This window comes from Rattus norvegicus, chromosome 4, assembly GCF_021556685.1.
Source record: "Rattus norvegicus strain SHRSP/BbbUtx chromosome 4, alternate assembly SHRSP_T2T, whole genome shotgun sequence".
NCBI classification, from domain to species: domain Eukaryota; kingdom Metazoa; phylum Chordata; class Mammalia; order Rodentia; family Muridae; genus Rattus; species Rattus norvegicus.
In genome coordinates, this window is record NC_141537.1 from 134495569 (window position 1) to 134520678 (window position 25110).

Here is a 25110-nt window from a genome sequence, read left to right on the forward strand (position 1 = left end):
ATGCCCTGCAGCCTGGCTTGTTATGAAACTTCAATTGACGGAAAACATTCGAAGAACTGGAACTCTAGCCGGGAAATTTGCGAACTGACGGGAACATGAATTCGCTTTAGACTCACTAACGTCTCTGGAGAGACTTAGAAATTATTAACTACCTTGGGTTTTTTTTAAGTCTACAAAGTGTCTTTGAATTTCTAAGCGGTTGTTTCCCAGTTGCACGACCTTAAGCTACAAGACTTCTCTATACTTCAGACACTGCTACTATAAAAGGAGGATAATATTAGTCCAACTTCCTCAGATGCTGTAAGGATAGCATGGAGCAATCCACGAGGAGCGCTGTACCCTTCAAGTAGCACTCAGCAAGTAGGAGCAGGTTCTGCAGTAGCCACAGCGTCATCCCTAGGAGATTCCCTTCAGTTCTCAACTGTTATGCCAAAAACTGCCTCGCTGGTACCCTCTCCTACCCCCTCTCAGTTTCCTCTCCCCTTCTTAGTTCCCTCTTTGAATAGTTTACTCATTAACCGGGAATTCATCCTCTAATCTAACCCACTCTGCAAACTCCGAGGAAAAGTAGGCTGAGAGGTTAAACAGCATCAGAATCCAGATGCCTAGTCAGCACCCACTCTGGAGAGGTGTGCTTCCTTTTGATTTTGTTTCACATTTCTCTGTTTTCATACACTCGTCAGAAACTGTCTTTTGTCTCTTTTTTCTTCACATTATTCTTTCCAGTTCCTCTGTTATCCTCACTCTCCCAATGCCTTTTCCACTGGTTTCCCTTCTCCCTCTTACATTCTCTTGGACTTCCTCCCCTTCATTTCTTTTACAGGAACTACCATAGTCAAATCTAGTGTTGTGCTGTCTAGCTTACAGCAGCTTGACCTAAAGTCATTTGAGAGGAGGAGAAAACCTCTATGAAAGATGGGGTGTAGGCAAGCCTGTGGGGCACTTTCTTACTTAGTGATTGGTGGGGAAGTTCTTAGTCTTTTGTAGGTGGTACCATCTCTGGACTGATGCTCCTGGATTCTATGAGAGAACAGTCTGAGCAAGCTCTATGGGGAGCAAGCCAGTAAGCTGCACCTCCATGGCCTCTGCAACAGCTTCTGCCTCCAGGTTCCTGCCTTGTCTGAGTTTCTGTCCTGACTTCCTTCCATGATGAACAGTGATATGGAAGTATAAGCCAAATAAACCCTTTCCTCCACAAGTGGCTTTGGCAGTGGTTTCATCACAGCAATAGTAAGTAACCCTAATAAGACATGTATGAATTCCCTGTTTGTGAATGTTAATGGCGTAGCTGGGCTCAGCTTGCACTTGCAATCTCAGCATGCATAGGAGGCAGAGGCAGGAGGACTGTGCAAGATTTTGACTAGCCTCACCTATAGAATGAGTTCCAGGCGACACTAGGTAGCCTAGTTTGCCTTCTATTGTGGTAAAGACCATGACAGAAAGCTACAAGGGAAGGAAACGGTTCATGTGCCTTACATTTCCAGGTCACAATGCATCCTCCAAGGTAGGAGATTGTGACAGGCATTAAAACGGGGAGCATGGAGGAGTGCATCTTTCTTGCTGGATCCCCTTACTCTTTTATACAAACTAGGACCACTTCCCTGCCCAGGGGAGCACCATTCAAGCATGTTGGGCCTTCCCTTCTCAATCAGTAATCAAGAAAATGTCCCCATAGATTTGCCTGCAGTACAAATTGATAAAGACATTTTCTCAACCGAGGTCCTTCTTCTTATATGACCTCAGTTTGTACCAAGTTAGTAACCAGCTCTCTGGGTTACACACTGGAGCTGTAGCTCAAGACAACACCGATAAGACAAAACCAAATAGTAAGTCCTGGTAGGAAGGGTTTAAAGCCATTTCCTCCAACAGTTAAGATCCCCAGATAGCCACAAAGGCCTTCTTGACATCTGGCTTTTTATGATTCTAGGGAAACAATCTTGACATTTAATGGGGACTCAGAAAAAGGGAATGTTAGCATCAGAAGGTTTCCCAGCTATGTAGCAGAATACAGTAAGCTCCTTCTGATTCCTCCTCCTCCTTTCTGGAAGCTCTGCAAAGAAGCCGTTTATATTCTGTTCACTTGCACAGGGTCACACAATTTGTCAGTGTCTCAGAAAGCTCAAGGTTAGTCTCATTTCTAGGTCCAGGCTCCAAATCACTAAAGAGCTAAAACTAACATTACCTCCTACATCTTGAGTTCATTCTCAAAGGCCAGGCATGCCTTCTTAAACTGTCTGACTCTTTAACAGTAATAGTCCATTCTCACAGTGAATTGATGCCAATCTGGGATTAGTAAAGCCCTTAAAAATTCCCCTGAGATAGCCTCTGGCCAATTACTCCAAACTCACTTCCCTAGAAAGAATCTTTATGTCTACCATGGGACCTCATTCCTGTAGGTCACAAGCATTAATATTTTAAATTATTAATGACAGGAAATTAAATGAAACAAGCTATGCTATCCACAATCAAATTCTAACTTAAAACACTTGACAACTTGAGTTGTACTTTTCCTGGGTACTTGATATGGCAAATACACACACACACACACACACACACACACACACACACACACACACACACACAGAGAGAGGGGGGGCAGGCTATATTATTCAGCACTGATATTCTTTAGTATGGATTCGTACAATATCTGCTCCATCTCAGAAGTGCTTATATACTGGGATTTGTCAAGTGGGGAAAGGGAAGATTTGGGTTCCTTTTTTTCTCTTTGTAAGTAGTTTGCTTTATTTTTTAATTTTAATTTTGTTTTATGTGTATAGGTGTTTTATGTGAATATTGCACCACCTGTGTGTCTGCTACCTGTGCAAGCCAAAAGAAGGCATCAGGATCTCTTGGAGCTGGAGTTAGAGACAATCGTGAGTCACCATGTGGGTGCCAGGAATTGAACCCAGGTCCTCTGCAAGAGCAAGCAGTTGCTCTTAATTGTTGAGCCATCTCTCCAACTACCAGTTCACTTAATTTTTGTGTTTACATTTAGTGCTAAGTTACATAAACATCCATTCTCCTTTTAAAAATGTAAAGTTCTCTTTTAGCTGATGTACAGCTTTGGTCCTCCTCCTCCTCTTCCTCCTCCTCTTCCTCCTCCTCCTCCTCCCCCCCCCCCTCCTCCTCCTCCTCCTCCTCCTCCTCCCCCTCCTCCTCCTCCTCCTCCTCCTCCTCCTCCTCCTCCTCCTCCTCCTCCTCCTCCTCCTCTTCTTCTTCTTCTTCTTCTTCTTCTTCTTCTTCTTCTTCTTCTTCTTCTTCTTCCTCCTCCTCTCCTGCCTTTGCAGGCTCTTTCGTATTTCTACAGTTTTCCATGTATCCTAGCAATTTGAGTTTAGACTCACTTCATATTTTTTCCTTACTGAGGACAAGTATATAGGCTGTCACCTCTTTTTTACATTAAATCGTTCCCTCTTCTAGACTAAAAGATATGATTATGACCTATGAGTTTCAAATTGAAACATTAAATTTAAAAGACAAGTTTTTCTCCCCCAAAATGTCATTTTTTAATCTTTTTAATAGATTGTTTTGTCACATAATCTATCCTGATTACAGCTGCTTTCCCTTCCTTCTACTCTTTGCAGTTCCTCCCTGCTTACTCTGCTATCAGGATCTACACTTTGTCTGTCTCTCATTGGAAAAGAACAGACTTCTAAGAGACAATAAAAAAGATAACAAAGTGAAATATAATAAGCAAGAGCAGAAACTATCACACTGGAGTTGGAAAAGACAAATCAACAGGAGCAAGTCAACCCAAGAGAAGGCACAATAATCTGAGACCCACTTGTCCTCACACTCAGGAATCCCATAAAAACACTAAACTAGAAGCCATGATGTGTTGCAGAGGACCTGGTACCGACTCACAGAGGCCGTGGGACTTACTGCTTCAGTCCCTGTGAGCTCATATGAACTTTGCTCATGTTGATTTAGAGGGCCTTTTTTTCTTGATGTCTTCCTTCCCCTTCGGCTCTTACACTCTTTCTGTCTGCTCTTTCACAGGTTCCCTGAGCTCTGAGGGGAGGAATTTGATAAAGACATCCCACGTAGGGCTGAGTGTTCCAAAAGACCACTCCAAATTAAGCAATTGTGATTGTACTGCAAGGTCTCTTAGTGGTGAAATACCTCTTGTCTCCAGAAGATGGCGATCACCTAGGCGATTAAAACAGTGCTAACTCAAAGAACATGCTTTTTTGAGTTTAAAGCAGACAAGGCGCTCACACTCTGCCGGCTTTCACTACGCTGCGCTTCTTTCCACTGCTCAGTCGCCCGGGTCCTTCGCCGATTGCACTGGAAGAAGAATCACCGCAATGGCTCGGGCATGTGCAAAGCTGGCTTTGCTGGCGACGACGCCCGCAGGTCTGTGTTTCCTTCCATCGTCGGGTTCCACCCCCCTGCCACTACCTGCCCTGACACCAGGGCATCATAGGGGGCATGGGCCAGAAAGTCTCCTACGCGGATGATGAGGCCCAGAGCAAGAGGGGTATCCGGACGCTGAAGTATCCTATGGAGCATGGCATTGTCACCAACTGGGATCTGGCACCACACCTCCAATGAGCTGTATGTGGCCCCTGAGGAACACCCAGTGCTTCTGATCGAGCCCTCCCTCCCACCCTGAACCCTAAAGCTAACGGAAAGAAGATGACGCAGATAATATTTGAAACCTTCAATACCCCAGGCATGTAGACCATTCAGGTGGTGCTGTTATTGTATATGCATCTGGGCACTCCACTGGATTGTCTTGGACTCTGGTGACGGTGGTCACACACACAGTGCCCATCTAAGAGGGCTGTGCCCTTCCCCACACCATCTTGCATCTGGACATGGCTGGCCGGGACCTGACAGACTACTTCATGAAGATACTGACTGATCGGAGCTACAGCTTTACCACCACTTCTGAGAGGGAAATCGTTCGTGATATAAAGGAGAAACTGTGCTATGTTGCCCTGGATTTTGAGCAAGAAACGGCTACTGCTGCATCATCTTCCTCCTTGGAGAAGAGTTACGAATGAGCTGCCTGATAAGCAAGTGATCACCATCGGCAATGAGCAGTTCTGGTGTCCGGAGGCTCTCTTCCAGCCTTCCTTCCCGAGCGTGGGGTCCTGTGGCATCCATGAGACCACCTTCAACTCAATTGTGAAGTGTGATGTGGACATCCGTAAAGATGCCAATGCAGAGCTGCCTGGTAGTACCACCATGTATCTAGGCATTGCTGACCAGATGCAGAAGGAGATCACAGCCCCTAGCACCAGCACAATGAAAATTAAGATCATTGCTCGCCCTGATCGCAAGCACTCAGTCTGTATTGGAGGCTCCATCCTGGCTTCACTGTCCACCTTCCAGCAGATGTGGATCAGCAAGCAGGAATATGACAAGTGGGGCCCCTCCATCGTCCACTGCAAATGCTTCTAGATGGACTGAGCAGGTGCCAGGCATCTGCTGTGTGAGCTGATTCTGAAATATCGGATTACCCTAGCAAATGCACGTACCTCATGCTAGCCTCATGAAACTGGAATAAGCCTTTGAAAAGAAATTTGTCCTTGGAGCTTGTATCTAATATCAGCACTGAATCCTAGAACTTGTTGCTGATTTTTGACCTTGTGTTCAAGCTAACTATTTCCTTGGTATATGCTTAATATCCTGTGCATATCCTGATTTAGTCTATAGTTCATGGGGATCAGTCACCTGGTGGCTGGGGAGAGCACACTGTGGAAGAGAAATCCCCAGCCTAGGGGATCTCTGTGAGCACCACATAGTGATCTGTGCAGGGTATTAACAGACAACAGACTTCCAGGATTTCCCAAGGCTGTCAAGGGTTCCTGAGCCTGTTACCACTTCTTTTTTTTTTTTAATTTATTTTATTTTATCTGAGTGCACTGTAGGTATCATCAGATCCCATTAAGATGGTTGTGAGCCACCATGTGGTCGCTGGGATTTGAACTTAGGACCTCTGGAAGAGCAGTCAGTGCTCTTAACCATTGAGCCATTTCTCCAGCCCGTTGAGCCATTTCTCCAGCCCCAGTTACCACTTCTTTCTTGACAACTAACAGGGTGGGAAAGTCTGAGCCTTAAGACCCAGTTTCCATTCTGTTTTTTTCCCTCCTGATGGCCATGGGTCGTTACTTGCCTTGACCTGGGAACGTTGTAAATGTATTCATCCTTTTAATTTATGTAAGGTTTTCTTGGTACTCAATTCTTTAAGAAATGACAAATGCTGGTTTTCTACTGTTTCAATGAGAACATTAGGCCCTAGCAACAGTTGTGTAAAGAAAAATAAAAGTGCTGCAGGGGGAAAAAAAAGACAGGGCGGTTTATACCTCTAGTCCATTCCCTGGGGAACTTGGGAGTAGTCTTCTACATAGAATGTTCAAGCTTGACCACTGTTACTGTTTCATTTTATTTATTATTTAAAATTTTTATTATTTTTTCTTAAAGACAACATCTCAAGCTATAGGCCTGGCTACCCTTAAACTCTCTGTGTAGCCTAGGCTGACTACAAACCCACAGTGATCCTCCTGTCTCATTTTTGGGTTCTGGGATTACAAGGGTAAGACACCACACACAGAAGGCCCTGTTAATTTTTTGATAGAAACCATTAACATTTTTACTCTATTCTGAGAAGTACAGAAATATTTTCAAAACCAAAAATGGTCCCTACTCTATACTTCTCTTTTTCCACTTATAGCATCACAATATCTCCGTTTTATTATGGTTTGGCTAGTAATATATTTATTTATACATAACTGTGCCCTTCCTAGTTATTCGCATTAATACTGATACTGAAAAAAGAAGAACTGGATAAGGTAATGGTTCATTTTGAAGAAGACAAAAATGAAATCTAGAATCTCAAGCATAGATTATAAAACTAGATTGAGAGGAAAATAGTTAAAGTACCAACTGAATTATCCTTGTCCTTGGGGTGCCATTTCTGGTTTTGTTTGAGACCAGGCTCACTCCGTAGCTCCGACTGTTCTCAAATTCACAGTGATCTCCTGCCTCAGCCTCTAAAACAGTGGAACTACACCCAGTCTTGATTAAGTAAATTTTGGGTAAAGAAACAGGTAACGAACAAATAAATGTTAAAGATGCTTAAGAACAGTGACAAAGGGCGCTGTGGTGGTTTGAATGAGAATGCCCCCACCCAATAGGCTCATATGCTTAAATGTTCCAGGCACCAGTTGGGGGAACTGTCTAGGAAGGATTAGAGGGTACGGCATGTTAGAGAAGCCATAGCATTTTGAGGTCCCTAAAAGTCCAGTTTCATTTCCTCTTCTTCCTCCTCCTCCTCTCAGTAGCTAAGATGTAAGCCTTCCTGCTGCCCTACTCCTTATCATGATAGTCATGGACTAGCCTGAAACTTCAGTAAACCCACAATTACGTGGTTTTATTTATACGGTGCCTTGGGCATGGTGTCTCTTCACAGCAATGGAACAGTAACTAACAAACACCATGAGTGTGGCACTGGCAATGTCTCCAAAAGGTTTTAAAGCACATTTTGATTTAAGATTAGCTATGTTGCTTACGGTTTCTGCCTGTAACCAGAGTTGTCCCAGTCCCACAGCTCTCTGTGTCCAAATCTTGCAGAAGTGCGGGCAATCCTGAGAGTTCAGGGGAGACCACTGCTTCTGTTCACATCCCTGGCTCAATAGGAACCTGCCTAAGCCCTCTGGACACAGGAACCCAGGAGCAGTCTGGGACAGGACCCTTCCAGTTTCTGCCTACACCCAAACCTGACCTGGTCCCACAGATCTCTGTACTGAGATCCCACTGGAAGAGAGCTGGTCTCCAGGAGTGTTGACACACAGGATTACAGGAGGGTCAAGCCTGTCTGAGACAGCACGACCAGCTAACACCAGAGAGAAGCAGATGGGGAGAGGCAAGTGCAAGAACCTGAGCAACAAAAATCAAGACTATTTGGCATCATCAAAACCCAATTCTCCCACCAAAGAAAATACTGGATATCCCAACACACTGGAAAGGCAAGATTTAGATTTAAAAATCAAATCTCATGATGACGAAAGAGTACTTTAAGAAGGACATAAATAACTCCCTTAAAGAAATACAGGACAACACAGGTAAGCAAGTAGAAGCCCTTAAAGAAGAAACACAAAAATCCCTTAAAGAATTACAGGAAAACACAACCAAATAGGTGAAGGAATTGAACAAAACCATCCAGGATCTAAAAATGGAAATACAAACAATAAAGAAATCACAAAGGCAGACAACCCTGTAGATTCAAGACGATTGAAATAATCCTATGCATCCTATCAGATCACCATGGATGAAGGCTTGGTCTTCAGAAACAAAAATGACAGAACACCCACATATACATGGAAGTTGAACAATGCTCTACTCGATAACTTGGTCAAGGAAGAAATAAAGAAATTAAAGACTTTTTAGAATTTAAGGAAAATGAAGGCACAATATACCAAACCTATGGGACACAATGAAAGCAGCTAAGAGGAAAACTCATACCTCTGAGTGCGTCCAAAAAGAAACTGGAGAGAGCATGCACTAGCAGCTTGACAGCTCTAGACATAAAAGCTCTAGAACAAAAAGAACACCGAAGAGGAGCACAAGCAGTAAATAATCAAACTCAGGGCTGAAATCAACCAAGTAGAAACAAAAAGAATGATACAAAGAGTCAACAGAACCAAAGGCTGGTTCTTTGAGAAAATCAACAAGATAGATAAACCCTTAGCCCGACGAACCAGAGGGCACAGAGAATGTATCCAAGTTAACAAAATCAGAAATGAAAAGGAAGGCATAACAGAATCTGAAGAAATTAAAAAAATCATCAGCTCCTACTAGAAAAGCCTATATTCAACAAAACTGGAAAATGTGGAGGAAATGGACAAGTTTCTAGACAGATACCAGGTACCAAAGATAAATCAGAATCAGATGAACAATCTAAACAGCCCCATAACTCCTAACGAAATAGAAGCAGTTATTAAAAGTCTCCCAACCAAAAAGATCCCAGGACTAGATGGGTTCAGTGCAGAATTCTATCAGACCTTCATAGAAGACCTCATACCAATACTGAACAAAATATTCCATAAAATAGAAATAGACAGAGCATTGCCAAATTCATTCTATGAAGCCACAATTACTCTTATACCGAAACCACACAAAGACCCAACAAAGAAAGATAACTTCAGATGAATTTCCCTTATGAATATCGACACAAAAATTCAATAAAATTCTTGCAAACTGAATCCAAGAACACATCAAAATGATCATGATCAAGTAGGCTTCATCCTAGGAATGCAGGGATGGTTCAATATATGGAAATCCATCAACATAATCCACTATATGATCAAACTCAAAGAAAAAAAGCACATGATAATCTCATTAGATGCTGAGAAACATTGGCAATATTAACATCCCTTATTAAAAGTCTTGGAAAGATCAGGAATTCAAGGCCCATACCTAAACATGGTAAAAGCAATATAGAGCAAACCAGTAGCCAATATCAAACTAAATGGAGAGAAACTTGAAGTAATCCCACTAAAATTGGGGACTAGACAAGGCTTCCCACTCTCTCCCTACTTATTAAATATAGTGCTCGAAGCCCTAGCCAGAGCAATCAGACAACAAAAGAATGTCAAAGGGATACAAATTGAAAAGGAAGACATCAAAATATTATTTGCAGATGATATGATAGTATACTTAAGTGACCCCAAAAGTTCCACTAGAGAACTACTAAGGCTGATAAACAACTTCTGCTAAGTGGCTGGATATAAAATTAATTCAAACAAATCAGTAGCCTTCCTCTACTCAAAGGATAAACAGGCTGAAAAAGAAATCAGGGAAATGACACCCTTCACAATAGTCACAAATAACATAAAATGCACTTGTGTGACTCTAACAAAGCAAGTGAAACATTTGTATGAGAACTGCAAGTGTCTAAAGAAAGAAATTGAAGATCTCAGAAGATGGAAAGATCTCCCATGCTCATAGATTGGCCAGATAAATATTATAAAAATGGCCATCTTGCCAAAAGTAATCTACAGATTCAATGCAATCCCAATCAAAATTCCAACCCAATTCTTCATAGAATTAGAAAGAGCAATTTGCAAATCCATCTGGAATAAGAAAAAACCGAGGATAGCAAAAACTATCCTCAACAATAAAAGAACTTCTGGGGGGGAATTACATATCCCTGACCTCAAGTTGTATTACACAGTAATAGTGATAAAAACTGTATGGTATTGGTCCAGAGACAGATAGATCAATGGAATAGAATTAAAGACCCAGAAATGAACCCACACACCTATGGTCATTTGATCTTTGACAAAGGAACTAAAACCATACAGTGAAAAGAAGATTGCATTTTCAACAAATGGTGCTGGTTCAACTGGAGGTCAGCATGTAGAAGAATGCAGATCGATCCATTCTTATCACCGTGTAAAAAGCTCAAGTCCAAATGGATCAAGTACCTGCACATCAAACCAGAAGAAAACTAATAGAAGAAAAAGTGGGGAAGAGTCTCGAACACATGGGCACTGGGGAAAACTTCCTGAACAAAACACCAATGACTTATGCTCTAAGATCAAGAATCGAAAAATGGGACCTCAAAAAACTGCAAAGCTTTTGTAAAGCAAAGGACACCGTCATTAGGACAAAATGGCAAGGAACAGATTGGGAAAAGATCTTTACCAATCCTACATCCAATAGAGTGTTAATATCCAATATTCACAAAGAATTCAAGAAGTTAAAAGCCAGAGAATAAAATAACCCCATTAAAAATGGGGTATAGAGCTAAACAAAGAATTCTCAGCTGAGGAATATCAAATGGCTGAGAAGAACCTAAAGAAATGTTCAACATCCTTAGTCATCAAGGAAATGCAAATAAAAACATCCCTGAGATTCCACCAGTCAGAATGGCTAAGATCAAAAACTCAGGTGACAGCAAATGCTGGTGAGGATGTGGAGAAAGAGAAACACTCCTCCATTGTTGGTGAGATTGCAAGCTGGTACAACCACTCTGGAAATCAGCCTAGAGGTTCCTCAGAAAATTGGACATTACACTACCTGAGGACCCAGCTGTACCATCCTGGGTATATACTCAAAAGATGCTCCAACATATAACAAGGGCACATGCTCTACTATGTTCATAGCAGCATTATTTACAGTAGCCAGAATTTGGAAAGATTCCAGATGTCCTTCAACAGAGGATGGATACAGAAAATGGAGTGCATCTACACGATGGAGTACTACTCAGCTATTAAAATCAATGACTTCATGAAATTCATAGGCAAATGGATAGAACTAGAAAATATCATCCTAAGTGAGGTAACCCAATCACAAAACACACATACTCACACACGTGGTATGTACTCACTGATAAGCAGATATTAGCCCAAAAACTCGGATTACCCAAGATACAATCCACAGACCACATGAAGCTCAAAATAAGGAACACCAAAGTGTGGAGGCCTCAGTCCTTCCCAAAAGGGGGGAACAAAAATATTCATAAGAGGAGATAGAGAGTCAAATTTGGAGCAGAGACTGAAGGAATAGCCATTCAGAGACTGCCCCACCTGGAGATCCAGCCCATATACATAGAGCCACCAAATGCAGACAATATTGCTGATGCCAAGAAGTGCATGCTGAGAGTAGCCTGATATAGTTGTCTCCTGAGAGGCTCTGCCAGAGGATGACAAATACAGACGCAAATGCTAGGAGCCAACCACTGAACTGAGAACAGGGTCCCCACTGGAGGAGTTAGAGAAAGAACTGAAGAAACTGAAGGGGCTTGCAACCCCAAAAGAACAATAATACCAACCAACGAGACCTCTCAGGGACTAAACCACCACCCAAAGAGTACACGTGGGCCAACCCATGGCTCGAGCAAAGGATAGCCTTGTTGGGAAAAAATGATAGAAGAAGCCCTTGGTCCTGCCAAGGCTGGATCCCCCAGTGTAGAGGAACGTCAGGGTGGCTGGGTGGGGGAATACCATATACAAGACGGGAGAGGGGAGATGGGGTAGGGAATTTTTGGATGGGAAACTGGGAAAGGGGATAACATTTGAAATGTAAATAAAAATTATCCAATAAAAAAAACAATTAGCGGGCAGACATCCCGAGGCTGCAGAACAGACTGCCACCTCTGCACACCTCAGCCCACATCCCTGGTCCAAGGGGAAACTGCACAGTGCCTCTGGACAGAGGGATATAGGAACAGTCAGCTACCAGTACGCACAGGTCTGTGCCCAGGACAAGAATGATCTCACCAAAGAGCTTCCTGCACCCAAATTGCATGGGGGAGAGAGCTGGAACCTCAGAAGTGTGGATACTCCTAAGAAGTCAGAGGAGAATACCCTGTGCCCACAATCCATACGCAAGAGGGAATCACATAGTGCCAACTGTGCCCACTGGGTGCAAGGACCTACACAAGCAATCGGGGCAGGACCCTTTGATTCCTGCCCACGCCTAGAGCTGGAAGACAGTTTCCAGGAGTGCTGACACACCTGAAATCAGAGCACCTGTTCTCAGGAAATGTTGAAAGAAAACAGGAAAACAGTTCTACAGGAGTGCTGACACAGAGGCCTACAGCAGGGTCAAGTCACTCCCAGAAACAGCAAGACAAGCAAACACCAGAGACAACCCAATGGCTAGAGGCAAGCACAGGAACCTAAGCAACAGAAACCAAGACTACATGGCATGATCAGAGCCCAGTTCTCCCACCAAAGAAAATACTGGATATCCAAACACACCAGAAAAGCAAGATTTAGATTTGAAATCACATTTTTTGATAATGATGGAGGACTTTAAGAAAGACATAAAGAGCTCCTTTAGAGAAATGCAGGGAAACACAAGTAAACAAGTAGAAGGCCTTAGAGAGGAAACACAAAAGTCGCTGAAAGAATTACAGGAAAACACAACCAAACAGGTGAATGAATAGAAAATGGAAATAGAAACAATAAAGAAAGCACAAAGGGAGACAACCCTGGATATAGAAAACCTAAAGAAAAGATAAGGAGCCGTAGATACAAGCATCACCAACAGAATACAAGAGATAGAAGAGAGAATCTCAGGGACAGAAGATACCATAGAAAACATGGACACAACTGTCAAAGATAATGTAAAACGGGAAAAAGTTCCTAGCCCAAAACATACAGGAAATCCAGGACACAACGAGAAGATCAAACCTAAGGATAATAGGTATAGAAGAACGTGAAGACTCGCAACTTAAGGGGCCAGTAAATATATTCAACAAAATTATAGAAGAAAACTTCCCTAACCTAAAGAAAGAAATGCAGATAAACATAGAAGAAGCCTACGGAACTCCAAATAGATTGGACCAGAAGAGAAATTCCTCCTGTCACATAATAGTTAAAACAGCAAATGCACAAAACAAAGAAAGAATATTAAAAGCAGTAAGGGAAAAATGTCAAGTGACATATAAAGGCAAAACTATAAGAATTACACCAGACTTCTCACCAGAGGCCATGAAAGCAGAAGATCCTGGACAGATGTCATACAGACCCTAAGAGAACACAAATGCCAGCCAAAGTTACTGTATCCAGTAAAACTCTCAACATAGATGGAGAAACCAAGATATTCCATGACAAAACCAAATTTATGCAATATCTTTCTACAAATCCAGTCCTACAAAGGATAACAAATGGAAAACTCCAACACAAGGAGAGAAACTACACCATACACAAAGCAAGAATATAATTTCCTTGCAATGAAACCAAAAGAGAAACAAACATAATGCTACCTCTAACAACGAAAATAACAGGAAGCAACAATCACTATTCCTTAATATCTTTCAACATCAACAGACTCAATTCCCCAATAAAAAGACATAGACTAACAGACTGGATATGTAAAGAGAACCCAGCATTTTGCTGCATGCAGGAAACACACCTCAGAGACAAAGACAGACACTACCTCAGAGTATATGCCTGGAAAAGAGTTTTCCAAGCAAATGGCCTAAAGGAACAAGCTGGAGTTGCCATTCTAATATCAAATAATATTGACTTTCAACCAAGAGTCATTAAAAAAGATAAGGAAGGACACTTCATATTCATCTAAGGAAAAATCCACCAAGATGAACTCTCAACCTAAATATCTATGCTGCAAATGCAAGGGCACCTACATCCATAAAAGAAACCTTACTAAAGCTCAAAGCACACATTGCACCTCACATTATAATAGTAGGAGATTTCAACACCCCACTCTCATCACTGGACAGATCATGGAAACAGAAATTAAACAGAGACATAGAGTAACTAACAGAAGTTATGAACCAAAGGATTTAACAGATATTTGTAGAACATTCCATCCTAAAACAAAAGGATATACCTTCTTCTCAGCACCTCATGGAATCTTCTCCAAAACTGACCATATGATCGGTCACAAAACAGACCTCAACAGATACAGTAAGATAGAAATAATCCCATGCATCCTATCAGATCACCGTGCACTAAGACTGGTCTTGAATAACAACAATAATGACAGAAGACTCACATATACATGGAAGTTGAACAATGCTCTACTCAATGTCAACTTGGTCAAGGAAGAAATAAAGAAAGAAATTAAAGACTTCTTAGAATTTAATGAAAATGAAGGTACAACATACCCAAACTTATGGGACACAATGAAAGCAGTACTAAGAGGAAAACTCATAGCTCTGAGTGTCTGCAAAAAGAAACAGGAGGGAGCATATGTCAGCAGCTTGACAGCACACCTTAGAGCTCTAGAACAAAAAGAAATAAACCCAAGAGGAGTAGAAGGCAGGAAATAATCAAACTCAGAGCTAAAATCAACCAAGTAGAAACGAAAAGGACCACATAAAGAATCAACAAAACCAGGAGCTGGTCCTTTGAGAAAATCAACAAGATAGATAGACCCTTAGCCAGACTAACCAGAGGTCACAGAGTGTATCCAAATTAAGAAAATCAGAAAAGAAAAGGGAGACATAACAACAGAATCTGAAGAAATTAAGAAAATCATCAGATCCTACTACAAAAGCCTATATTCAACAAAACTGGAAAATCTGGAGGAAATGGACAATTTCCTTGACAGATACCAGGTACCAAAGTTGAATCAGGAACAAATAAATCATCTAAACAACCCCGTAACTCCTAAAGAAATAGAATCAGTTGTTAAAAGATTCCCAACCAAACAGAGCCCATGACCAGATGGGTTCAGTACAGAATTCTATCAGACCTTCACAGAAGACCTCATACCAATACTGTCCAAACTATTCCACAAAATTGAAACAGACAGAGCACTACCAAATTCCTTCTATGAAGCCACAATTACTCTTATACCTAAACCACACAAAGATCCAACAAAGAAAGTTAACTTCAGACCAATTTCCTGTATGAATATTGACTCAAAAATACTCAATAAAATTCTTGCAAACTGAATCCAAAACACATCAAAATGATCATCCATCATGATCAAGCAGGCTTCATCCCAGGGATGCAGGGATGGTTTAATATATGAAAATCCATCAATGTAATCCACTATATAAACAAACTCAAAAATAAGAACCACATAGGCATTTCATTAGATGCTGAGAAAGCATTTGACAAAATTCAACACCTCTTCATGATAAAAGTCCTGGAAAGATCAGGAATGCAAGGCCCATATTTAAACATAGTAAAAGCCATATACAGCAAACCAGTAGCTAACATCAGACGAAATGGAGAGAAACTTGAAGCAATCCCACTAAAATCAGGGACTAGACAAGGCTGCCCACTCTCTCCCTACTTATTCAATATAGTACTCGAAGTTCTAGCCAGAGCAATCAGACGGCGAAAGGAGGTCAAAGGGATACAAAATGTCACTATTTGCAGATGATATGATAGTATACTTAAGCGACCCCAAAAGTTCCACCAGAGAACTACTTAACCTAATAAACAACTTCAGCAAAGTGTCGTGATATAAAATTAATTCAAACATATCAGTAGCCTTCCTCTACTCAAAGGATAAACAGGCTAAGAAAGAAATTAAGGAAATGACACCCTTCACAATAGTCTCAAATAACATAAAATATCTTGGTGTGACTTTAACCAAGCAAGTGAAAGATCTGTATGACAAGAACTTCAAATCTCTGAAGAAAGAAATTGAGGAAGATCTCAGAAGATGGAAAGATCTTCCATGCTCATGGATTAGAAGGATTAATACAGTAAAGATGGCCATTTTGCCAAAAGCAATCTACAGATTCAATGCAATTCCCATCAAAATTCCTACTCAATTCTTTATAGAGATAGAAAGAGCAATTTGCGGGCTGGGGATTTAGCTCAGTGGTAGAGCGCTTACCTAGGAAGCGCAAGGCCCTGGGTTCGGTCCCCAGCTCCGGGAAAAAAAAAAGAACCAAAAGAGAGAGCAATTTGCAAATTCATTTGGAATAACAAAACCCCCAGGATATCGAAAACTATACTCAACAATAAAAGAACTTCTGGGGGAATTGCCATCCCTGACTTCAAGCAGTATTACAGAGCAATAGTCATAAAAACTGTATGGTATTAGTACAGAAAAAGGCAGATCGATCAGTGGAACAGAACTGAAGACCCAGAAATGAACCCACACACCTATAGTCACTTGATCTTTGACAAAGGAGCTAAAACCATCCAGTGGAAGAAAGATAGCATTTTCAACAAATGGTGCTGGTTCAACTGGAGGTCAGCATGTAGAATGCAAATCGATCCATTCTTATCACCATGTACAAAGCTTAAGTCCAAGTGGATCAAGGACCTCCACATCAAACCAGATATACTCAAACTAATAGAAGAAAAAGTGGGGAAGAGTCTCGAACACATGGGCACTGGGGAAAATTTCCTGAACAAAATACCAATGGCTTATGCTCTAAGATCAAGAATCGAAAAATGGGATCTCATAAAACTGCAAAGCTTTTGTAAAGCAAAAGACACTGTCATTAGGACAAAATGGCAACTAACAGATTGAGAAAAGATATTTACCAATTCTACATCTGATAGAGGGCTAATATCCAAAATATTCAAAGAACTCAAGAAGTTAGACTCCAGAAAGCCAAATCACCCTATTAAAAAATGGGGTACAGAGCTAAACAAAGAATTCTCAGCTGAGGATTATCGAATGGCCAAAAGCACCTAAAGAAATGTTCAATATCCTTAGTCATCAGGGAAATGCAAATCAAAACAACCCTGAGAATCCACCTCACACCAGTCAGAATGGCTAAGTTAAAAAACTCAGGTGACAGTAGATGCTGGCGAGGATGTGGAGAAAGAGGAATATTCCTCCATTGTTGATGGGATTGCAAACTGATACAACCACTCTGGAAATCAGTCTGGAGGTTCCTCAGAAAATTGGACATTACACTACCTGAGGACCCAGCTATACCTCTCTTGGTCATATACCCAAAAGATGCTCCAACATACAACAAAGACACATGCTCCACTATGTTCATAACAGCCTTATTTATAATAGCCAAAAGCTGGAAAGAACCCAGATGCCCTTCAACAGAGGAATGGATTCAAAAAATGTGGTACATTTACACACTGGAGTACTACTCAGCTATCAAAAACAATGACTTCATGAAATTCATAGGCAAATGGAATGAACTAGAAAATATCATCCTGAGTGAGGTTACTCAATCACAGAAAAACACACTTGGTATGCACTCATTGATAAGTGGTTATTAGCCAAAAATCTCAAATTACCCAAGATCCAATCTACAGACCGCAGGAAGCTCAAGAAGAAGGATGACTAAAATGCAGATACTCCCACTCCTTCTTAAAAGGGGAAAAATATTCATAGGAGGGGATATGGAAGCAAAGTTTAGAGTAGTGGCTCAAGGAATGCCCATTCAGAGCCTGACACACATGTGGCCCATATATATACAGTCACCAAAAGTAGATAAGATTGATGAAGCTAGAAAATGCATGCTGAAAGGGACCGGATTTAGATCTCTCCTGAGAGACACACCCAGAGCATGTCCAATACAGAGGTCAATGCTATCAGCAAACCTCTGAACTGAGAATAGGACCCCCTTGGGGGGAATTAGGGGAAGTATTGAAAGAGTTGAAGGAGCTTGCAACCCCATAAAAGCAACAGTGCCAACCAACCAGAGCTTCCAGGGACTAAACCACTACCTAAAGACTATACATGGACTGACCCAGGGCTCCAACTGCATATGTAGCAGAGAATAGCCATGTTGGGGCACCAGGGGAAGGGGGAAACCCTTGGTCCTTCCAAGGTTGGACCCTCAGTGCAGGGGAATATGGGGGGCAATAAGGGGGATGTATAGAGGGAATACCCATATGGGCGAGGGGGAGGGGAGGGAATGGGGGCTTATGGACAGGAAACCGGGAAGGGGAATAACGTTTGAAATGTAAGTAAAGAAATATATAATAAAAAATAAAAAAACCAATTAGCTATGTTTTGTTCGTTGACCAATCCTTCAGCCCATTACAGGTACAGTAGTGAGCCCTGAGCTTGTTCAGTGGTACCAGTAGAAGTCCATATTTCAGATGTGATTACTTCCATTCTAATTTTGTAAAAGGTCAGTGAATCTCAAAAAACAAAAACAAAAACAAAAAAACAAAAAAACCACCCTCAATGTCTCCAGCTAACACCAGTTTATTTGACCATAGAGCTTGATACACACACATCAAGAAGCGGCTCCACTCTGTCAGATGGACACAATCCTTTAGGAATGTTGGAAGAGCATCAAGAGGCTTCAGGGCTTCTGTTGTTGCTTAATGTCCTGTTTCTAAAAGGCACCTGTAGAAAATCCCAGTGGGGGGTTGGGGACTTAGCTCAGCGGTAGAGCACTTACCTAGCAAGCGCAAGGCCCTGGGTTAGTCCCCAGCTCCGGGAGCTAGAGGCAAGCACAGGAACCTAAGCAACAGAAACCAAGACTACATGGCATGATCAGAGCCCAGTTCTCCCACCAAAGAAATATAATTTCCTTGCAATGAAACCAAAAGAGAAACAAACATAATGCTACCTCTAACAACGAAAATAACAGGAAGCAACAATCACTATTCCTTAATATCTTTCAACATCAACAGACTCAATTCCCCAATAAAAAGACATAGACTAACAGACTGGATATGTAAAGAGAACCCAGCATTTTGCTGCATGCAGGAAACACACCTCAGAGACAAAGACAGACACTACCTCAGAGTATATGCCTGGAAAAGAGTTTTCCAAGCAAATGGCCTAAAGGAACAAGCTGGAGTTGCCATTCTAATATCAAATAATATTGACTTTCAACCAAGAGTCATTAAAAAAGATAAGGAAGGACACTTCATATTCATCTAAGTAGTACTGGGGTCTTCTTCCCATCTCATTTGCTCTTTGCTCTCTTCTCCACTCTGATTTTCCCTTATTACTCTGTAAATGCTCATGTGTGTGCCGGTGCTCATGTGTGCACATGTGAGTAGGAGCCAAAAGACAACCTTGGATGTCATTCCTTAGGAACCATCTGCTTGGGGTTTGTTTGTTTGTTTGTTTGTTTGTTTTTGGAGACAGAGTTTCTTCATGTGATCCTGGCTGTCCTGGAACTCATTCAGTAGAGCAGGCTGGCTTTAAGCTCAAAGATCTGCCTGCCTCTGCCTCCCCAGTGCTGAGATTAAAGGTGTGGACCACCATCACCCAGCCCATCTGCAATTTTTTAGACAGGGTCTCTCGTTGGCCTGGAACTTCCCAAGTAAGCTAGGTTGGCTGGCCATCAAACTCTGGGGATCCTCCTGTCTCCCCCTTCCCAGAAATGGGATTGCAACCCCACACTATCACGTTGGACATTTTTCTGTGGATTCTGGGCATTGGCTCAGATTCTCATGATGCAAGACAAATGCTTTCTCAATAGGTCCATCTCCTGGCTCTACTTTTCTAAGTTTTCTTCTTTGCTCAGTTTTCTAAGGTCATTTCTGTATTAAAATAGCTTTATGATTATCAATTTAAAAAATTAATTCATAGTTATTAGGTATACTATTCCTTCAGAAGACACACAAAGGGAAAAAATCCTAGAATGTATATCTTCCTGGTGTCCAAGTCTCCATCCAATAGAGAAGTACCTAAGTGGACATTGTAGAACCGGCTGACTATACTGACTGCCATAATTTATGGGATGGGCTATGTTTCTGCTTTGGGAAACAGTGCCTGGAATTTCCCCTTTTCTTCCTGCAGCCAATAGAACAAGACTAGTCTAATTAAGTCTGGAGTTATTTCTGTTGATTACATGGATTGTAAACTCATTTCAGGCACTTCTTTATAAAGTTAAATTAGTGTAGTAGGCTGCTTTTATATTGCTTTTCCAGAAGAGTCCACACGAGTCACCTTTTTTTTTTCCAGAATGAAGACAGTATCAATTAAGTAGTATAAATTAAGTCAATAATAATGGCTGATGTGTGCGGGTTGCTTATTGATTTGAGAGCAGTTTCTCTAACAGATTAGCAAGCAATATCTTTGTTTCAACACACATACCAGTGGAAGGTGAAAAGCACATTTGTGGCACCACCACTAACTACCACTGTAGGGAGAAGAGGAGACTGGGATGCAGAGGATTGAGAGACTGCTCCAAGTCACACCATGTCACACACCGGTGACATGACCAGGATAGGAATCCCAGGCTTACTTTACGCAATGGTTAATCTTAATTTATTGACTTGACTATCTTTGCAATGACCTAAAACCTCATCCTTTTTGTTCATTTGCAGATCCCAATCCATGAGGTGGAATTACCCACATTCAGGGTAGATCTCCTTTCCCAGTTAAACCTCTCTGGAAACACCCAGAAGTGTGTCTCCTAGGTGATTCCAAATCCAGCCAAATTACCAATGAGGACTGCTCATCCACCACTTGGAACTAGGACTCTCAATAAGCACACCCTGGTGGTATCCTTCCATAATGCATCCAAGTTGGCTGCACACAGCCAACGGCAATGCAGGAGGAACACTTCATGACTTCTGAAACTCAACCACAAAAGACTCGTATTTCCACTCAAGCAGTGTAAGAAATCCAACTAGTCTAAAACCCAACCTAGACCAGGAATCGACTTTCCTGTCCCTCTGCTACTCAACCCCTTTAGCCCAGAAGCCATTCACATGATTGAGGAAGCTTGTTTAGACATTCAAGTCCTAGTCGATGCCATGTGAAGAATCACCAGGGATTATCTAGCTAACAGAAACAAGTCTCCAAAGTCAAATCTATCTCCAGTCATCTGAGCTGCCCCAGTCAAGACCCCAGTTACATACAGAGAAGCCATTGTGCCTGCTCTCATTCCTAACCTGCAAAATGATGAGTATAAGAGGCCTTAAGTCAGTCAGTTTGGGACAGTTCAAAGCCAACACAGAATGCACGAGTTGATGACAAAGGGATCCAGAGACAGAGAAATGCTCGAGCATTGGAACAGTTAGAGAAGGCTTGTTTCTGGTAAGGGAGCCTAGAGCTGAACGAAGGGTAAGGAAGGCCACAGAGAGTGAGACAGATCCATCACATCAGCTTATCTGACACAAAGACCACAGGAACTGAGGTCACTGGATTGGAATCTGGTACAAATCGTTGATGGTGGAGAATGCCAAAGAGAAGAAACCTGTCACTGGAAAGGACTGTGAAAGCATCCAGAACAACCCACTGGCCTCCTAACAGTCAAGCAAAACAAAGGCTGGAGAATGCCCATGCCTGTGCAGGGTTACCAAGCTGGTTGGTGACACCATCAACCCTCAAGACTAACCCCCCTCCCAGCAGCACCTCCCCTCTGGGAACTGTGTTTCTGGAAACAAGGCCAGTGTTCTGTGTAGAAATGTAGGTAGGCTTTCTGTCCTGGCATCAGTAACACTATGGCCACCTAGCCGACTGTTCTATCTATGCAGTGGTTCAAAGCCAGCTTCTCTAATTTTGTGTTGTAAATCTCTTGCCAACCGTTCCCAGTCCACCTTCTTCACAGTGAAAGTAAAGCCAAGAGAATGTTAAAAGGCAAAACCTTGAAACCTTTTAGTATCTGAACTCTCACCAAAAACTCCATTAAGTTATCGAGAAAAAACGTTTTATTGTGATATAACTTACGTTTTGTAGCATTTGCTCTAAGTAGACTACTTGGAGATTTTTAGTTTCAAGTTATTCAATTGTCAGTATGATCCAGGACACGCCATCACCCCAATAAAATCTCTCTCTCCACTTGGATGTAACCTTTGCCCATCCCAAAAGCCTGTTGATCTAATTTTGGGGGCTTTAATTTTGCATTTTTCTAGACATTGCACACAAAGTCGATCATACAGCATGCTACATTCTGTGGCCGGCTTCTTTCGCATAGCTCAGTGCGTAAGGTTCATTTATGTAGTAACATGTACTGTCCTCTTTTATTCATGAACAGCTGTCTACTACCTGGGAAATGCAGACTGTGTCTCTGTTCACCCATTAAAACACATTTGCCTCATTTCCAGCTTCTGGCTCTTGAAAACAAGACAGTAAGCTTTTAAAGCACTGAGAATTGCTAAGAAATGTCACAGGAACATTACATTTTCTTAGAGGATTACATATTAAAATAGGAAATATGGGAAACATAAAGGAAATTAATTTTCATTCAAGAGATAAACACAATTCTAACATTTTCTACTTCTTTTTCAAACATCTATGGTTGTGATAAGACCAAAATATGCATACAGATTGCTAGGGTATTTTAAGTAATGTTATATGGAAAACCTGCATTTAATTGTAACATGTTATTAAACTCATATACTGTAGCTTATCATCCCCTTATTAGTAGTCATTCAGCTGGGCTGTTATAAAAATATTGACTATTTCTATGCCACGAAAGTCATCTTCAGACTAAAATCATGTAACAATTTATTTCTACAGTCATTCAATTCTTTTATGTAAGTTTCGTTAATATTCAATGTTAAAATCTTTTCCTTTGTTGTTGTTGTTGTTGTTGTTGTTGTGTGTGTGTGTGTGTGTGTGTGTGTGTGTGTGTGTGTGTGTGTGCATGTGGTCTATGAGCCATGTGCATACATTATCTGAGGAAGCCAGCAAAAGGTATTGGATGCCCTGGAACTGGAGTTTAAAATGGTTGTGATCCACCATGTGGATGCTGGCAATCTAGCCCAGGTCCTCTGGAAAAGCTGCCCCTGCTCTTCAGTTCTGAGCCGTCTCACCAGCCCCCTTAATACTCACCTTCAAAGATTAATTTATTTGGTTGTGTATGTATGTGCACATATGTGCATATATGTGCATGCTCATGTCTCTTCCATCCCTTTTAGTCTGATCCTTTCCAGCAGGGCCTCCCCTTGACCCAAGAGCTCCTGTCTTCTGGGCCAGGCTGACAGCAACAATCCCCAGAAACCCATTCGTCTCTGCCTCCCAGGGCTGGAGTTACAGGAACACAGGACTCCTGGGTTTGTTATGTGGGTGTTGGGATCTGAACTCTGCACCTTATATGATGAGCAGTATTGACTGTGGAGTCACTTCTCTAGTCTCTATCACACACCAACTTGGTTTGGTTTGGTTGGAAGTTCGAACCCAGGGCCTCACCCCTCGTTGGTAAGTAACCTATCACTGGGCTACAACCCCAGGCCAATGCTGAATGTACTTTAACATACTATATCCCCAAAGGTATCCTACCACACTAGCCTGAAAGGCATTCTCTTCTCACAGCACAGAATTTCTCTGATAAATTTCTGAGCAAGAAATTTCCCTGAATTTTTTTATGATTCATCCATCTGCTGTTATGGGCCAAGGCCATCTTGATTTAATTACTGCAGCTGAAGGGTGTGTTAACTAGTCCATGTCATCCATTCTCTGTCAGCACCCTCACTCCAGACAGTCCAGTCTCCCAAACATCCCAACATGTTTAATTCTAGTCATGTGTCTGTTTTGGAAGTGGTGGGCAGAATTCATGCATTTCAATAGTGAAATCACATCCCTCGTTTACCCACAGAACTTGGCCATAGCAACCCTCTGGTGGCCTATTTGTCATACACACGATAAAAGTCCCCTCTCCTCCCTCTTTTCCCATTGCCTTCTTGTTTCTAATCTGACCACCACACTCTATCCAGACAATCCTGCGTAACCGCTACATGGTAGGGTGAAAATGAACTGAGAGGCAATATGTTCTAAAACTTAGATGGATTTTAAAATCACAGTGCAGCCTAATGGCATGGTTGAAATGTATAGTGCTGTCATTTAGATCCTAAAAGTTCCTCCAGAGGCACATATATGAAGAGCTTGATCCTAAGCCCATGCGACTACCGAAAGAAACTGAAGCTTTTCAGCGGTTTGGGCCTATGCAAGCAAAGTTAGTCAGTGGAAGCATTCCCCCCAGAATGACTGTAGGAGCCTAGTCCCTTCCTCTCTGAGTTTTAGCCGCTATCAAGTGAACACCACCAGGAACTCTCGCCCTGCCTGGCTCACAACAAGCCCAAAAGCAAGGCAGTGACAAGTTGAGAGCCCCAAACACTCTTCACAGCTTCTTGTGCAGAGTCACTGGCTTAAAGCAGTGCAGATGTGTCCTCCCGCACTGAAGTCAGAAGTCTGCAATGAGTTTCAGTGGACTATTGCTAAAGCACTATCATGGCTGAGTTATAGAGGCTGGAGGAGAGGCCCCATGCCCTTGTCCCCTTGTCCTCTCCTTCCTCCCTCCCTCCCTCCCTCCCTCCATCCCCTCCCCTCCCCTTCCCTCTCCTCTCTTCTCTTCTCCTCTCCTCTCTCTCTCTCTCTCTTCCTCATCCTCCTCTTCCTCTTCCTTCCTTCCTTTCTTTCTTCCTTCCTTTCTCTCTTTCACTGTCTTTTTGTTGTTTGAGGTAATGTCTCACCATATGTCCTTGCCTGGTCTGGACCTTGATACGGAGGCCAAGATGGCTTCAAACTCACAGAAATCCACCTGCCTCTACATCCCAAGTGTTGGGATTAAAGGAATGCACCGCCATGCCCAGCTTTCCCTTACTTTAATCTCTTAACTTGGAACAATCCCACCTCTTGCTTCAGCTCCTTTTCTCCAGCTTCCTCTGACCCTCTTGCCTCCCCTACTAACCACTTGATTATGTTCTGTTGACATTCTAAACGGGTGCACTCTTTCTACCCAGCTCCAACAGTGTTCTTTATGTTCCCATCACAGCGACAGATATTTAGGGGAAATTAGGCCTCTTTCTATGCTGTATCTCAAAGTCC

General features: G+C 42.0%; 1 pseudogene; it reads left to right on the forward strand.

Annotated features, from left to right (window-relative positions):
* Positions 1 to 4167: 4167 nt before the first annotated feature.
* LOC147995000 (actin, cytoplasmic 2 pseudogene) lies at positions 4168 to 5572 on the forward strand (annotated as a pseudogene).
* Positions 5573 to 25110: the final 19538 nt, after the last annotated feature.